Source organism: Heterodontus francisci, chromosome 13 (assembly GCF_036365525.1).
Source record: "Heterodontus francisci isolate sHetFra1 chromosome 13, sHetFra1.hap1, whole genome shotgun sequence".
Classification (NCBI taxonomy): Eukaryota; Metazoa; Chordata; class Chondrichthyes; order Heterodontiformes; family Heterodontidae; genus Heterodontus; species Heterodontus francisci.
Genome location: NC_090383.1, coordinates 20,914,095 through 20,932,707, shown reverse-complemented (window position 1 = coordinate 20,932,707; position 18,613 = coordinate 20,914,095). Strand labels below are relative to the sequence as shown.

Here is an 18,613-nt window from a genome sequence, read left to right as displayed (position 1 = left end):
TCCATTTATCTGCCTTTGTTCTATAACCCTTTATACCCTTACCTAACAAAATTCTATCAATCTCTGTTTTGAAATTTTCAATTGACTAAGTTTCAACAGCTTTTGGAGGAGAGTGTTCCAGATTTCCACTACCCTGTATGTGAAGAAGTGCTTCCTGACATCACCTCTGAACAGCCTAGTTCTAATTTTAAGATCAGTTGTTTTGGATTGCTCCACCATAAGAAACAGTTTCCCACTATCTACCCTATCAACTCCTTTAATCATCTTAAACACCTCAATTAGATCACCCCTTAATTATCTACTGACAAGGGAATACAAGTCTAATCTATGTAATCTGTCCTCAATTTAACCCTTTAAGCCAGGTATCATTTTGGTAAATCTGCGATCGTGCAACAAGATAGGATTATTTAATGACCTCATAGTTAAGGCGCCCCTAGGTAGCAGCGATCATAATATGATTGCATTTTACATTCAGTTTGAGGGAGAGAAGAGTGGGTCCAAGACTAGTATTTTAAACTTAAATAAGGGCAATTATGAGGGCATGAAAGCAGAGCTAGCTAAAGTGAACTGGCAAATTAGGTTAAGGGATAGGTCAATAGAAATGCAGTGGCAGACATTTAAGGGGATATTTCAGAATACACAGAACAGATACATTTCAACAAGCAAGAAAAATTCCAAGGGTGGGACCTGCCATCCGTTGGTAACTAAAGCAGTTAAAGATAGTATCAAACTTAAAGAAAAAGCCTATATTTGTGCCAAGATTGGAGGCAGGTAAGAAGATTGGACAGAATATAAAAAAACAGCAAAGAATGACTAAAAGATTGATAAGGTAGGTAAAATTAGAGTACAAGAGAAAGCTAGCTAGAAATATAAAGACAAATAGTAAGAGTTTCGATATTTATTTAAAAAAGAAAAGAGTTAACAAACAGAGTGTTGGTCCGACAGAAAGTGAGTCTGGGGAATTAATAATGGATAATAAGGAGATGGCAGATGAATTGAATAGATATTTTGCATCGTTCTTCACTATTGAGGATACAAGTAACATCCCAGTATTAGCTGTAAGTCAAGAAAATGGGAGGGAGGAACTCTAGAAAATTGCAATCGCCAGGGAAGAGGTACTGAACAAATGGTTGAAGCTGCGGACTGACAAGTCCCTGGGTCCTGATGGACTTCATCCTAGGGTGTTAAGAGAAGTGGCTAGTGAGATAGTTGATGCATTAGTTTTAATTTTCCAAAATTCCCTAGATTCTGGGAAGGTTCCGTTAGATTGGAAAATAGCAAATGTAACTCCTTTATTCAAAAAGGGAACGAGACAGAAAGCAGGAAACTACAGGCCAGTCAGCTTAACATCTGTATTAGGGAAAATGTTAGAAGCTATTAAAGATGTTATAGTGTAAATCTGAGTTCTTTTTGCCTTCAGTCTGGTTCAGTAAATATACCGAGTCGGATGTGTAGGTAAAATCAATTACTTTATTTGCGCATTTAGCCGGCTGACTTACTCTAATACACTGACACTGACTCCACCCAGAGTCTGTCTGGTCCACTAGAGTAAGTGAAGTTTTTGATACAGGTACTACTGTTTATACATTAAGATTCATGCTACACCCCCTTGTTTAACCAATCAGTGCGGTACAATTCGACTTCACCCACGTGGTGACATGCAGTACATCTGTTACTGAGGTTACAATACACTCCATTCTCAATACATACTTGTTACTAATAAAATATTGTTTTGTACCAGCAAGATAAAACAAAGCGGACAAGCAAGCTAATTAGCAAGAGCATAGGAATCATCAATAACCATTCTGGTCTCACTCCTTACATGGATCATGAGTTCTGTCTCTACCTTGTGACAAGTAATTGCGGAGCATCCTACTATCTCTATTAGGTTTACATTCCTGAGTGTTTCGTGCAGTCTGCAGCTACAAGTAGTGGCAGCTCACGAAGATAAGAGGGGCCTAGCACTCCTTATCACTCACACAGGGATGGACATCATTTGATCACAGGAGTCCATTTGTTCCAAACCACAGGGAGTCGCACAATCAGGCCATAAAGAACAGATGTCCTTGCAATTACCAGTGTCGGCTAGTCTTTACAGTCTCACACGCTCTGCCTTTACTTTTAACTATTTCATTGTGGTTTCTGCCACTTAAAATCAAAGCTCAGCAAAGCTACTATTCCTAACTTGGCTATATTTCCATTTAAGCATAGTGCCATGCCTTTCTGCTCACTTCCACATTCCCCCCTTTTATCATTCTATGATAACCTTCTCTCTACTGATCAACTTATATATGATTATATATATTCACTAGGATTATATGGCTCTATTTACTCAAATAACATTTAAACAGTATAATATAAAATCAAATATAAAAGAAAAAAACTCAGCAACTGCTGAATCAGAAGGGTAGGCTGAACCACCCTCTAACAAGGGGGCGTGTATTAGCCTGGTCAGTATGTTTTTCATTCTAACTGTTCCCTAGGATTGTCATGTCTGGGTGATAAGAAGAGTGCTGTTGAAGTACAATGTCTCTCTCTCTCTCTCTCTCTCTGTACCAGCTGCAAGGCCAAGTTGCCTCTGCAGCCCTGAAGTTATGAAGTCATTTCTGATAAGCTGTCCCTCCCTGCAGCACTGAAGCTAGCTTGTTAGCAATACATGATTGATTAATTGTTTCATCTTAAATGTTCCCATGTAATTCTGTTCTTAAAAATTCTAAAATCTAAATTATGTTCTCACAGTCCCCCCTTTGATTCTTCAAAACATTTTTAAAAATCATTCCCTTGATCCCACCTCGGTGCCTTTAATGGTCTCTATTTGCCTCGAAACAGCCTTCAACACCCAGAGGGGTCGCACTCAATACGTCGCCTGCTTGTGCCATAAGAGGGGCCTGCGGGAACTCTGTAAAGGCATAAGTTTTGCAGGGGCTTCAACTATCTGCTTACAAAATAAAAGGTGGTACACTTGTACAATTACAATTTCATTTGCAAAGCAAAAGCATAAGCAGTGTAATATTGAAGAAAGCACAATTTAAACATCACTATTACATAATCAATCAATTGTGCGAACATAATACAGTCGCAATTTCATTCTTAGAGTATACTGATCATTCACTAATTCATTTTAGCAATATGTGAATAGGTTATACATTTACCCTTGTGTGGCATAACTAATTGCCTATCCATTTATAGAGTAAGTTCGAATACTGATTGCCTTTTTGGGTAGCTGTCCAACCTGTGTTCATACATCCTCTTATATTGCCGAATTAATTTCTAAAGTTGCCAAATTAAGTATGTCACATCTAACACCATGATACCCAAAACCACTATCAGGACATGGCAGATAATTCTAAACCAGGGGTGTATCTGCACGTCTGACCCCCAGTTCCATAAGTCCTCCTGCCAGGTAGAATCATTTATCTCGTCAATCTCATCTTGTTGCATCTTCGACTGTTGTTCCAAATTGTAGTACACTACAGCAATGACTTCTAGCTGCTGTCTCTCTTTACCCAAGCGTGTGGGCAATGGCTGAATAGTCAAATCCTCCTTAATACTTTCTGTCACAGTTATTGTTTCTGTCTTTTGCTTATGTATCTGTACCAACTCCATCTTCCCTACTCGGGTTGGTATTTGTGGGTTGAACCAAAATGTACTGTTGCTCACCGGCCAAGTCCGTTTATGTCCATACTGGTACTCCTTCGCTGTGGTGGTTAAGCAATATCTCCCCTTTCCCATATAGGCCACATGGGTTAGCTCTGACAATGCTTTCCTAGTCTCCATGGTGTAATTTACAGTGGCATTAAACCCACATTTTGATTCTGCCGTTTTATATTTAGGATGAGGACGTATGACCACCTGGTTTTCCAGACTACACTCAGACAATGGACAATATTGTTCCAATTACCTCTTTTCCAATTTCCATAACATAGGGTAAAATATCATTGTATTTTATGTAATCTTTTCCCCTTATCACTCCTGTATTTTCTACTTTGTATAATTGCATCCCTAACTTATCTCTCAGAATTACAGGTATTCCCAACACTACTCCAATACTCATAGATCCTGTATTTACACATTCCTGATCTTTCCATACTTTAAGTTTTCTGATTTGGCACCTGGTAATTTTATCATTTGTGTGACTAGTTAAGTATTCCAACTGGGTGTCATTGATCCAAACTGGCACCTGTCTTGCATCAATTTGCCTCGAATTTGTTCTAACATTCACGAACTGTATGTACTACAAACACTCTCATTATTTGAAATGTCACTGTTCACTAATATTATATGTTACTGGTTACTAAAATAATATTTCTAGATAGACAAATTGTCTCCCTTGCCTTTGCTCTGGTTTTCATCCTCCTTTGCTGCACATAGCGCCTGTATGAACGGCAAGCTAGTATGCCCCATATTATGGCCAGTATTAACTGTATTTTACTATGGAGGCACCGGTATTGAATCCGGTAGCAACGTCATTAACTATCCCTCTCCTTGTCCTATAAAGTTGATTCTGACCTCGAAATCTGATGGCACCCATGGCATTGGCAGCCTGCTGCATTACAATCTTACTTAATACACTATACATATTTCTTGCCTGTTCCGTACAATATCCCGGCATTTGCATCCCTGAGATATTGACCAGGACAGGCACAATCTCATGTTTAACATTATCATACAATGCTTCCCCTGGGCTCGATGTACCCACACACATCCATGTTCCTTTCAACTTTCCTTATCATCTGTTGCCCAATGGGAGGGGCACAAACAATTCCAAAGACACAGCTCTCAGTCACCCCTTCCCCTTTCTGTCTGGTCACGCAGTTAGCACGGTCATCTGTGGAACACCGTACACACTTCCCATCCAACATGTTGTGCAATGCCCCGTAGTTCATATAGCCCATATTAATATTCCTTTCATTAATCCGTTGTGCATCCATTACCGGGTCTTTGTTCTTCAGGCCCCACAGCCACTGCAGTCCGGTTCTTTCCCATTCGCCACTAGTGGTTATATCTGTAATTTAAACACACTGCCCTGGTGGTCACCAGGTGTTAGTACTTGTCCATGTTGTGAGTATCCTCCGATGAGGGATACATGTCTACCTGTGAGGACCAAACATGTCCTGGGGAATCTAGGAGTTAATTTATATTCTTATCATCTCTACTCTTTTGAAATTATCTATATGGTCCCGTTGTGCTCGGGTTTCGTTCCCCACAATCCTTGCCCAGTTAGTAACCCATCTAATAATAATCCAAATACCTATCAATACTATCATTATTCCCTTGATTGTATTTCTTTCAGTTGGGACCAGTGTTTCCACCGGCTCTTCCCCTTACCATTACTTTGTCTCCCACAACAGGCACCTTTGTCTGTTCCTCTATCATGTTTCTATAGAACCTCCTGCCTCACCTTGTGCAGTTATCTGCACAGCTCCTTCACAAATCTTTAACCCTTTCTCTTGCGGGTCCTATTTCCTCACTACCTGCTACGACATACCTTGGCAGTCTCATCACCCTTCCTGTCACCGTATTCATCAAGTCCTTTCCTACTTTAGCTATACCACTCTGTCCTTTTTGTTCCTTTTTCAAAATATCCTTTACTAGCTGACTAAGAGTTCTCACATTCTGGTCCACATTTTCCAAATCTATAGTATTGACAATTGAAGTTCCCGTATTAAGGACTGTGGCTGCGTCATTCACTAAACTATGTTTATGTCTCTTTCCCTTTATTATTCCCTCATTACCAAATTCCTGTCTCAGCAATTGTTACAGTAATACCTTGTACAACTCTCAGTTCTTAGGGCACCAGCCAGGTAGCTGGATATCTGAGATATTCAATATTACCGGTACTAACTCAAGCTTTATGTTATCATATACAATTTTATTAGTTTTTATTATCGCAAGTCCATTTTCTGGTCCCGCAGTCAAGGCCGGGCAAGGGAGACCAGTCACTTGTGGCTGTTGGGTCGTAACCTTACTCGTTAGTAATTAAAATGTGGGGGTAATCGTGGTGATTGGAGCTTGTTGTCCGTTTAATAAATTTTGAATGCTGGTTTGATTGTTGGCTCCTTCCCTTGTACACCCCCCCAATGATTTTGACACAAAAGGTCCCTTGAGGGCCTTTGCTGTCAAAATCTGACACACCTGGAAGATTAAATTGTCCACTAAAATAAAAGCAAAATGCTGCAGATGCTGAAAATTGTCTCATTGATAAAGATGCTGTGATATTTGATGTCTGCAATTAAGGTCTTAAATTCGCAAAGCTGCTGGATCTCTTGCTGTTGGATCAATTCTCACATGGCCTGTCGTCACCTGCTTAAAAACAACCCACAAAGAATCCATTGTGGCTCTGCCCCTGAGCCCAATGGGTTAATTTGTCCAATTCTATCTGTCAATTTAGAAATTTAAAATTTAACAATGTCCAATATGTATAAATTTTACTCTCAGCAATGCAAAATTGTGTGGTGGATTAAATGAAAAAACAGCAGCTGCAGCGGGGGTTTTTTTTTCAAGGGGCGGAGCAAAATCGTCTCAGCTGCGTCACTTTACAAAACCTTTTCCTTCTCTGATCGGAAAAAAACCACACTCCATTTTAATCTATTTTTTTTAAATCCTTTTGGTATCCTTAGGTTTGCTCGCCTTTGAAGTTGAAAATGCCACGAATGCTTCCATTACTTTCCAAATAACAAATCACATCTGCACACTTACACTGGTATTCCACTGTCATGCCACATATTCTGAACTCTCAGGTGATCTTATCAAAAGATCAAATATCAGCGGTGAGGAAAAGGGGGGAGGGGGGGGCGCTGGTGGTGTCTGTCTGAGATCTTTGCTTACCTCCCCCTGCAGGGTCCTGATGTCTCAGGTTATGGCCAGACTTTCAACTGTAGCTCTCTTAAAAACTCATATCTCCAAGAGAAAACTATCAATTGCTAGTCTTATCTACACTTTCCTGACATTCACTGGAAAATTCGAGGCTTCTTGGAAATTAGCTGTTTATTTCACTATTTGTTTATCCCCAGAATTCCTTTATTAGCGCTTGCATCAGCCAGATCTGATTGCCAATTCCCATTTATTATAATTCTATTTCATTTTGAGCCCTGGAGAACCTTTACAATTAATATTCATAATTCCTTAAAACAGAAATCAAACATTTCCATTTGATTCCAGACATTAGTGTATATTTGTTTTTTTTTACCTTAGATGACATTTTAATTCCTTAAATAACTTGCCAAATTAAACTGGATTTTTGACATCTCAGGTTATTCCAAATTCAAATAACAGTAAATTTCCCTTTGAATGCTTTAAATAACCACTCATATCAATTAAATTTTGTTTATTGATTCCAATTTCTCATGCCCAGATTTGGTTGTACTTTTTGTACGTTAAAGACAGAAGTGCTTGCAACTATCTCTCCTTCTCAAGCACTTTGTCTCATTGATGAGGATGGTTGCAGCAGGGTTAATTTCTTGCTTGTCTCCAAGGGGGCGGAGCAAAGCATTCTCCACTGCGCCGCTTTACGTAACCCTTTTTTTTAATGGAAAAGAACTAAACTCCTTTTTAAATGTTTTTTTTATCCTTAGGATTTTCAAACAACAAAATCTTTAGTAACATTATCAACTTCAAAGGAAACCATCTCCATCAGGAAAGACAGCATTTTAGATTAAACTCCAATTGTTTCCAAACTAATTTTTTCATCTTTTATAAGAGGTTTCTAATCCAAGGATTATTATTTTTTTTTAACAAAGATGATTCCAAATTCCAATTCACTGCAATAATATTTAAAATCAAAACTGCCAATGTTATATGAGTGAGTCCTCTGTCCGGAACCGAAGACTCCTCCAAAGCATGACATAATAAACTTGAAAGTTCATTGTGGCAACAAATGAAATTTCCAGTTCTTCAACTTAAACAGGTCAATTAACCTTAATAGTATTAATTCAATTCAGACTTATTAACTTATACTACTTATTAACTACACACAGAACAGAATAGCACGTGCTTATTTTAAAAGATAGGTAAATTACGTCATTTTCTTGTTCTTTCTTCAGGCGCCTTTTCAAATGACTGTAATAAAACCAAAAACTAAAGAAAAAGCTATTTAACATTCTTAACACAAAATATTTAACACCAGCTTCTTAAACAAACTTTAAACAGACAGAATCTTTCCTATATCTCCTTTGTTTATCCTTCTCTCCCTTAAACCAATATCCAATTCCTGACATTTGCTACTTAAAACAGTCAGTAAAACATGTCTTTAATTTAAACTCCAAAAAAAATTAGAACAGATTTTAAACTGGAACTCCGATTAAAGCAGGAGTGGTAAACTTCAAATTGGATTTCTGCCAAACATCTTCAGACCTTCAAGGCTGAAGCTTATCTCTTAGAAAATTGTTCATTGCCTTTTCACAGTTGCAAAACCAATTAAAAATAAAAATAGAATTTTAACTTAAAATATAATTCAATTTTATATCCCATTCCCGGGTGTACAACACTAAATCGAAATGAACACACTCAACAATCACTTTTCACACTCATTCAATTCCAAACAACTTCGAAAATTGATTTCTGTAATGGGTTACGAAATCAAAATACCAAATCTCTTTCAAAATTCCCTGTCCTGATGTCAAGGAACACACACAGGTTCAACTAATTCACAACCAAAACATGACTCAAGGTTCCCACAAAATATACACTTGTAAAAATAGAAAAAGTAACAGACTCATTCTCTCATCATTAAGGCCAGACAACAAAGAGTTAACGACAGTCAGTTTTACAGAACACAAGTTGTACAGAACACAAGCCGTACATTGCAGACATTCAATTCATTCGCGGAAGCTTCCAACATTCTCACATTCAAATCAAAGACACAGTAACTTGTTTTTACTCTAAAACATACCTATCTTTAAAACACATTTTTACCGTGGCGCTTCTGCGTCTTTCTCGAGTGGGCAAACGGACGTGGGTCGCCTTTCTCCAGAGGACATGATTTACTTGTCCCCGGGGGCAACCCTTCTTCCTTACAAGCCGTTGAGCCCATTCTTCCTTCTACCTTCTCAAACCCTAGTTCTTTTCTATGAATCAAGCAGCATTAAAACGAAAGAAAACAAACAAGACACAAGAAAACGAATAGACACAGTAACACGAACAAAAGACGAACCACACACAAGGAGACGAACAGGCGCAGTCAATGTTGGGATCAACAGAATTTTTAGAGTCTTTTGGTTTCCCCCTTCACTAATCGGTATTCCTAATTTAAGGGCGTTTTCTTGCCAACTTGATAGGAGGATTCTATTTTTTATTTCTCCTGACAATATTGTCTCCATAATCCAATTAATTCTTTGGCCCTATTGCCTTTATTTTGTTTCCATATTTTTTTCTTGGGGTTTTTTTTAAATTACTTACAAGTCTTTTGTCCCCCTTAAGGGCCATTGGCCTCCTAATTTCTTATTTAAGGCTGCCGATAATTGTCTGAAGTCTTTCCCTTTATCCGGATATTTATCACACAGTACTTGTAATGGGCAGGATGGATCACTTGTATTATCTAAACAGTTTCCCATATTCACAGCTATTATCACAAACTATAATTACAACTATTATTACAAACTATTATTACTTACAAATTATCTAAACAGTTACTCACAAAAAAAAATAAAACCTTAATCTCAGTCGTTCTAAAACAACCTCGCATTACCTTCAGTCGCGACCTACTTTAACCTTCAGTCGTAGTCAATACGACCTCCTTTAATTATACCTCAGTCCCACCAGCCATCCTCTAAAGAAACAGACTGAACCTGAGTGTCAGCCGTTCTAAAACGACACTGACTTTAATCAACCTTCAGTCGTAGTCAATACGACCTACTTTAACCTTAACCTCAGTCGTACCTACTTCGACTGACCCTTATCTTTTCTAATCCACCAGACTGATCATTGATCTCGTCCAGACGATCTTACCTGACCATCAGCGAGTGATCAAACTTTTATCGGACTACGGGACAGAGGAAAACCGACATGGTCATATATCAACTACTCACGTCGGGGGCCCATTTCCTCTCTCTCCGTCCAAGACTAGTCTGATTCTGATTTCGCTGATGGTCGGCGGTCGTCTGTTGAGACCCCACTTCTGACACCAAAATGTAAATCTGAGTTCTTTTTGCCTTCAGTCTGGTTCAGTAAATATACCGAGTCGGATGTGTAGGTAAAATCAATTACTTTATTTGCGCATTTAGCCGGCTGATTTACTCTAATACACTGACACTGACTCCACCCAGAGTCTGTCTGGTCCACTAGAGTAAGTGAAGTTTTTGATACAGGTACTACTGTTTATACATTAAGATTCATGCTACACCCCCTTGTTTAACCAATCAGTGTGGTACAATTCGACTTCACCCATGTGGTGACATGCAGTACATCTGTTACTGAGGTTACAATACACTCCATTCTCAATACATACTTGTTACTAATAAAATATTGTTTTGTACCAGCAAGATAAAACAAAGCGGACAAGCAAGCTAATTAGCAAGAGCATAGAAATCATCAATAACCATTCTGGTCTCACTCCTTACATGGATCATGAGTTCTGTCTCTACCTTGTGACAAGTAATTGCGGAGCATCCTGCTATCTCTATTAGGTTTACATTCCTGCATGTTTCGTGCAGTCTGCAGCTACAAGTAGTGGCAGCTCACGAAGATAAGAGGGGCCTAGCACTCCTTATCACTCACACAGGGATGGACATCATTTGATTCACAGGAGTCCATTTGTTCCAAACCACAGGGAGTCACACAATCAGGCCATAAAGAACAGATGTCCTTGCAATTACCAGTGTCGGCTAGTCTTTACTGTCTCACACGCTCTGCCTTTACTTTTAACTATTTCATTGTGGTTTCTGCCACTTAAAATCAAAGCTCAGCAAAGCTACTATTCCTAACTTGGCTATATTTCCCATTAAGCATAGTGCCATGCCTTTCTGCTCACTTCCACAATAGCAGGGCATTTAGAAAAAGTCAAGGTAATCAGGCAGAGTCAGCATGGTTTTGTGAAAGGGAAATAATGTTTAACCAATTTATTGGAGTTCTTTGAGGGAGTTACTTGTGCTGTGGATAAAGGGGAACCGGTGGATGTATTGTACTTAAATTTCCAGAAGGCATTTGATAAGATGCCACGTCAAAGGTTATTGCAAAAAATAAATGCCCATGGTGTAGGGGGTAACATTTTGGCATGGATAGAAGATTGGCTAGCTAACAGAAACAGAGAGTAGGCATAAATGGGTCATTTTCTGGTTGTCAAAATGTAACAAGTGGTGTGCCACAGGGATCTGTGCTGGGGCCTCAATTTTTTACATTAATATAAATGACTTAGATGAAGGGACCAAAGATATGGTTGCTAAATTTGCTGATGACACACAGACAGGTAGGAAAGTAACTTGTGAAGAGGACATTAGGGGGCTACAAAGGGATATAGGTAGGTTAAGTGAGTGGGCAAAGACCTGACAAATGGAGTATAATGTGGGAAAGTGGGAAATTGTCCACTTTGGCAGGAAGAATAAAAAATAAGCATATTATCTAAATGGTGAGAGATTGCAGAGCTCTAAGATGCAGAGATATCTGGGTGTCCTAGTACATCAATCGCAAAAGGTTCATAGGCAGGTACAGGACTTAATTAGGAAAGCTAATAGAATGTTATCGTTTATCGCGAGGGGAATTGAATAGGAACATAGGAAGATAGGAACAGGAGTAGGCCATTCAGCCCCTCGAGCCTGTCCCACCATTCAATGAGATCATGGCTGATCTGCGGCCTAACTCCATATACCTGCCTTTGGCCCATATCCCTTAGTATCTTTGCTTAACAAAAATCTATCTATCTCAGATGTAAAATTAACAACTGTTCTAGCTTCAACTGCTGTTTGTGGGAGAGAGTTCCAAACCTCTACCACCCTTTACGTGAAGTAGTGCTTCCTAACATCTCTCCTGAATGGTCTGGTCCTAATTTTTAGACTATGCCCCCCAGTTTTAGAATCTCCAACCAGTGGAAATAGTTTATCTTTATCTAGCCTGTCTTTTCCTGTTAATATCTTGAAGACTTCAATCAGATCACCCCTTAACCTTCTAAATTCTAGCGAAAACAGGCCTAGTTTGTGTAATCACTCCTCATAACTTAACCCCTGTAGTCCAGGTATCATTCTTGTAAACCTACGTCGCACTCCCTCCAAGGCCAATATATCCTTCCTAAGGTGTGGTGCCCGGACCTGCTCACAGTACTCCAAGTGGGGTCTAACCAGGGTTTTGTACAGCTGCAGCATAACCTCTGTGTCTTTATACCCCAATCCTCTAGATATAAAGGCTAGCATTCCATTAGCCTTTTTGATTATTTTCTGCACTTACTCGTGGCATTTTAAAGATCTGTGCACCTGAACTCTTTGGACATCCACTGTACTTAACCTCTTCCTATTTAGACAGTACCCTGCTCTATCCTTTTTTGGTCCAATATGGATAACCTCACACTTGCCCGCATTGAAATCCATCTGCCACAGTTTTTCCCACTCACCTAGTCTGTCAATATCGCTTTGAAATTTTATGCTATCATCTAGACTGTCTACAATGCCGCCTAACTTTGTATCGTCAGCAAATTTAGATATATGACTTACTATGCCATCATCCAAGTCGTTAATGAATAATGTGAATAATTGAGGCCCCAACACAGATCCCTGCAGGGCACCACTAGTTACATCCTGCCAATCGGACTTACCCATTATCCCCACTCTCTGTCGCCTACCACTCAACCAACTTTCTAACCATGTCAATAATTTGCCCTCAACTCCATGGGCTTCTACCTTAGTTAACAGTCTTTTATGTGGGTCTTTATCAAATGCCTTCTGGAAGTCCTTATAAATAATATCCATAGACATTCCTCTGTCCACTGCCTTAGTCACCTCTTCAAAAAATTCAATGAGATTTGTCAGGCATGATCTTCCCGTTATGAATCCATGCTGGCTGTCCCTGATTAACTGAAATTTTTCCAGGTGTCCAGTCACCCTATCCTTGATTATGGACTCCAGCAACTTGCCCACCACAGATGTCAGGCTAACTGGTCTGTAATTTCCTTAGTTCCCCCTTTCACCCTTCTTAAAAAGTGGAGTGACACGTGCAACTTTCCAATCCAGAGGGACCACTCCTGAATCTAAGGAACTCTGGAAAAATTATAGTTAGGGCATCTACAATGTGCTCCCCTACTTCCTTTAACACCCTCGGACGGAAACAGTCAGGTCCTGGGGATTTCTCACTCTTTAGTTCCATTAATTTCCTTGTTCCTGATGTTTTACTTACATTAATTGTATTAAGTCCCTGTCCCCTAACGGCTATTAATTTTTTCGGGGCTTCCGGCAAGTTATCCTCCTTTTCAACTATAAATACTGAGGCAAAGTAATTGTTCAACATGTCTGCCATTTCCCCATTATCAATGACAATATCTCCAGTTTCAGCTTTTAGTGGGCCTACATTGCTCTTGACCACCCGTTTTCCCTTTATGTAACTATAAAATTTCTTCTTATTGATTTTGATGTCCCTTGCAAGTTTCCTTTCATAATCTCTTTTAGTAGCTCTTATAAGCTGCTTTGTGACCCTTTGCTGGTCTTTGTATCAATCCCATTCGGCCGGATCTGTGCTGCGTTTTGCATTTTTGTAAGCCATTTCTTTTTGTTTTATGCTATCCCTAATCTCTTTAGTTGTCCATGGCTGTTTTTTCTGTGAAGTGGAGCTTTTTCCTGTCAGGGGTATATACTCGCTCTGTATTTCGTTAAATGTTTCTTTAAATATTCTCCACTGTTCTTCAGTCGTTTGACCCATTAAGAGATCTACCCAGTTTACCGTGGACAATCTCTGTCTCATCCCGGTAAAGTCAGCCTTACCCAAGTCTAAAATTCTAGTAGCTGATTAGTGCTTTTAACTTTCAAACGCTACCTTGAATTCGATCATGTTGTGATCACTATTTGATAAATGTTCATGCACAGTTAGGCTACTAATTAAATTTGGCTCATTACTCATAACTAAATCTAATATTGCCTGTCCCCTTGTTACATCTAGGACATATTGCTGTAGGAAACTATCCCAGACACATTCCAGAAATTCACTACCTTTCTGACAGGTGCTAGTCTGCCTCTCCTAATCTATGTGTAAGTTAAAATCCCCCATTAATACTACTCAGCCTTTGTTACACACTTGCCTAATTTGTGCATTTATACAATCTAACACCTCAGAACTGCTACCAGGGGGTCCATACACAACAGCTATTACAGTTTTAAATCCTTTTCTGTTCCTCAATTCCACCCATAAGATCTCCACTGGATGCTTTCCCCTCACTATATCCTCCCTCACCAATGAGGTGATATTATTTCTAATCAGTAAGGCTACTCCACCCCCTCTGCCATTTTCCCTGACCCTCCTGTAAACTTTATAACCAGGTATATTTAGTTCCCAGTCCCGACCATCCTGCAGCCACATCTCCGCAATGGCCACCACATCATAATCTTCCATTTGAATTTGCGCCTGCAGTTCATCTAGTTTATTCCTTACACTCCGTGCATTTGTATATAGAACACTTATTTGGGCTATACCCCCTAACCTGTCCCTCAGCAATGATGCTTTATTCGCCTGTTTATTATTTCTCTCTTCTGGTTTAACCAGTATACTTCTTGCAGTTTGGTAGCAATCAGCCTCACCACTAACCTGAATTGAGGGAAGGTGGGGATGGGGTAGGAAGATGGGATTAATGTAGGATTAGTATAAATGGGTGGTTGATGGTCGGCACAGACTTGGTGGGCCGAAGGGCCTGTTTCAGTGCTGTATCTCTAAGTAAAATAAAATAAATAACTTCCTGTTTTTCCATGCAACTGAACCCTCTCCCCCCCATATTTAGTTTAAAGCCCTATCTACAGCCCTAGTTATACGATTCGCCAGGACTCTGGTCCCAGCATGATTCAGGTGGAGCCCGTCCCATCGGAACAGTTCCCTCATTCCCCAGTACTGGTGCCAATGTCCCACGAATTTGAACCCATTTCTCCCACACCAATCTTTGAGCCACGCATTTACCTCTTTAATCTTATTGACTGACCCTTTGCCAATTTGCTCTTGGCTCAGGTAGTAATCCGGAGATTATTACCTTTTTGGTTCTGCTTTTTAATTTAACCCCTAGCTGCTCATATTCCCTCAGCAGAACCTCTAACCTCATTCCACCTACATCGTTGGTACCTACGTGGACCACAACAACTGGATCTTTCCCCTCCCATTCCAAGTTCTTCTGCATCCCAGATGAGATATCCCGAACCCTGGCACCAGGTAGGCAACAGAGCCTTCGGGACACTCGATCCTGGCCACAGAGAACAGTGTCTACGCCCCTAACTATACTATCCCTGATTACGACTACATTTCTCTTTTCTCCCCCCACTTGAATGGCTCCCTGTACCACGGTGCTGCGGTCAGTTTGCTCATCCTCCCTACAGTCCCTGCTCTCGTCCACACAGGGAGCAAGAATCTCAAACCTGTTGGACAAGGACAATGGCTGAGGCTCCTGCAGCATTACCGCCTGGATCCCTCTACCTGCCTCACTCATAGTCACACCCTCCTGTCCCTGACCACTGGCCGAATTCACGGTAGTTAATCTAAGGGGTGCGACTGCCTCCTGAAACACAGCGTCTAGGTAACTCTCCCCCTCCCAGATGTATCGCAGTGTCCGAAGCTCAGACTCCAGCTCATCAACTCTGAGCCGGAGTACCTCGAGCAGCCAACACTTGCTACAGATGTGGTCACTAGGAACCACAATGGGGTCCACCAGCTCCCACATCATGCAGGTACAACGCATCGCCTGGCCCTGCATCTCTATTTTATTTAATTAGATTTTAATTTGTTTTTTAAATTTCTGACTGGTCTTTAGTTTTTAATCTGTAAAATATTTCTCTTATTCACCTTTAATCTGAAATCAACTTAGAATAGGTAATTCAAATTAGCAGTTACTTACCAACCAATGAACTTACGGTTTTCCTGTGATATCACTCTTTGGTTTTTTTTTCAATTTTTTTTTTCCTCCCTTAAATTACCCAAAAATTAGATTTACACTAGGAACCTTGATTCCCCCCAAAACACTACTACTATATTAAAAAAGAATTGTAGACCTTTCTCTTTACTTTAGTTACAAAACCAGCTATTTAGAGTTATTCCCTAGGAGCAGTTACTCACCAACCAATCACCTTGCAGCTTTCCTGTGATGTCACTGTTGACTTTTTTGTTCAAAACTCCAGCGCGCCTGGACTGCTCCCGGAAGGTAAGCCGGCTTGCTGAATGAACTCTCTCTCTGTCTCCCGGTCTCTTTATGCTCCAGCTCTACTCTCACTGTTTCTCGCTCTCTGAATGAACTCTCACTCTGTCTCCCGGTCTCGCTGTTTCCCGCTCGCTGAATGAACTCTCGTTCTGTCTCCCAGTCTCTTTATGCCCCAGCTCCGCTCTTGCTGTTTCTCGCTCTCTGAATGAACTCTCGTTCTGTCTCCCAGTCTCTTTATGCCCCAGCTCCGCTCTTGCTGTTTCTCGCTCTCTGAATGAACTCTCACTCTGTCTCCCGGTCTCTTTATGCGCCAGCTCTACTCTCGCTGTTGCTCCCTCTCTGAATGAACTCTCACTCTGTCTCCCGGTCTCGCTGTTTCCCGCTCGCTGAATGAACTCTCGCTCTGTCTCCCGGTCTCTTTGTGCTCCGGCTCCGCTCTCGCTGTTTCCCGCTCACTGAATACAAAAGTAGGGAGGTTATGCTTCAGCTGTACAGGGCATTGGTGAGAACACATCTGAGTACTGTGTACAGTACTGGTCTCCTTATTTAAGGAAGGATGTAAATGCGTTGGAGGGAGTACAGAGAAGGTTTACTAGACTAATACCTGGAATGGGCAATCTGTCTTATGAGGTAACATTAGACAGGCTAGGGTTGTATATGCTGGAATTTAGAAGAATAAGAGGTGAGTTGATTGAAACGTATAAGACAGGGTGGATGTGGAAAGAATGTTTCCCCTTGTGGGATAATCTAGAACTAGGGGTCACTGTTTAAAAATAAGGGGTTGCCCATTTAAGACAGAGATGAGGAAAATTTTTCCTCTCAGAGGGTCATGTGTCTTTGGAATTCTCTTCCTCAAAAGGCGGTGGAAGCAGAGTCTTTGAATATTTTTAAGACAGAGGTAGATAGATTCTTGATGAGCAATGGGTGGAAGGTTATGGGGGGTAGATGGAAGTGTGGAGTAATCAGTTCAGCTATGAACTTATTGAATGGCGGAGCAGGCTCAAAGGGCCGCGTGGCCTACTCCTGCTCCGAACTCGTATGTTCGCATGAATCTGCATTGCACCCACACCAAGGCCAGTATATCCTTCCTGAGGTGCGGTGTCCAGAACTGATAGCAGTACTCTAAATGGGGTCAAACCAAGTACTTAAGATAATTGTAACTTATCTTCTCCTTTGTATTCCAGACCTCTTTATATAAATGCCAACATTTCATTAACGTTTTAAATCTTTTTTTTGTACCATCCTAAAACTAGAAACTACTCAGTCACATGTTAACACTCAAAAAGTTCCACACTAAAACAGAACTTAAAAAAGAGCAACCTAGGCAGAAGTCCATTCCAGCACCCATCACAGGGTTCAGTAACCTCATGACGCAAAACAAGAAAACACGTACAGTATGTCGACATCATCAGAAACCAGGGATATAGCGCTTTTTCCTGAAACACATTTCCACTTCCATCACTCATTGTAACATATTGGTATCAAAGATTGGGCGGGGGGGCAGGGTGGTGAGGGGAGATTTGGGCCAAGCAAGAGCATAGAAACTGAGCAAATCCGAACCTGGGTTTACAAAAATAAAGCAATTTTTAAGAAAATTCCACTAGAAATGGGAGGTGGGCAGTTTTTGTGTCTGTGCCTTTCTCTGCAGTCATCAGTAGATGACCCAAAAATATTGGGATGACATTGCCTTTCCAAAATTCTGTCAGTTCCATTACAGTTGCCCCCGGTATAATGTATGCCTACATGAAACTTGCGTCCTGGAGTGTCATGAATGTATCTTGGATGAAGTGGAGTCCAGTGTTATTCAAAAGGCCACTTTCCCTACAGCTGTTGGCTGTCACAGAGACAATGGCCTTATGGGAAAGTGACAGTTTTGAATGACTGGTATTGTAGTTACTTTTAAAAGATTTTGTCACTGTTATGCTGTGGCAAGGACACAGCAAATTCCATCCAATCCCAATGAGGGAACTGCCTCAGTATTGCCGAAAGTGTCACTCATCTGCATCATGGAAACTACCTGGGGCTCGGAAATATATCCACGGGGTGATGGAAATTCACTTTGTTCCCAGCTTAACCAAAACTTGGAAGGAGTTGTTAATTAAATATATTATTTTGAGTCTGTTATACTTCATACTTCAAACATCAAAGTGTCAAAAGTACAAAAGAGAAAAGCATGCATGACACTCTGGTTTCTTTTGACCTGGAGCCAGGAATTTATAAGACCCCATCAATATACAAACTTCCAACAACAGTTAACCTCTAATTGGCCTCAGGCTCTTGCTAATCACAGCAATTAAAGGAATAGGCCAGTTT

General features: G+C 40.5%; 1 protein-coding gene across 1 annotated transcript in view; it reads left to right on the top strand.

Annotated features, from left to right (window-relative positions):
- adgb (androglobin) overlaps positions 1-18,613 on the top strand; it is a 400,763-nt gene that overhangs the window by 363,607 nt on the left and 18,543 nt on the right. The gene's annotated exons all lie outside the window — the stretch shown is intronic.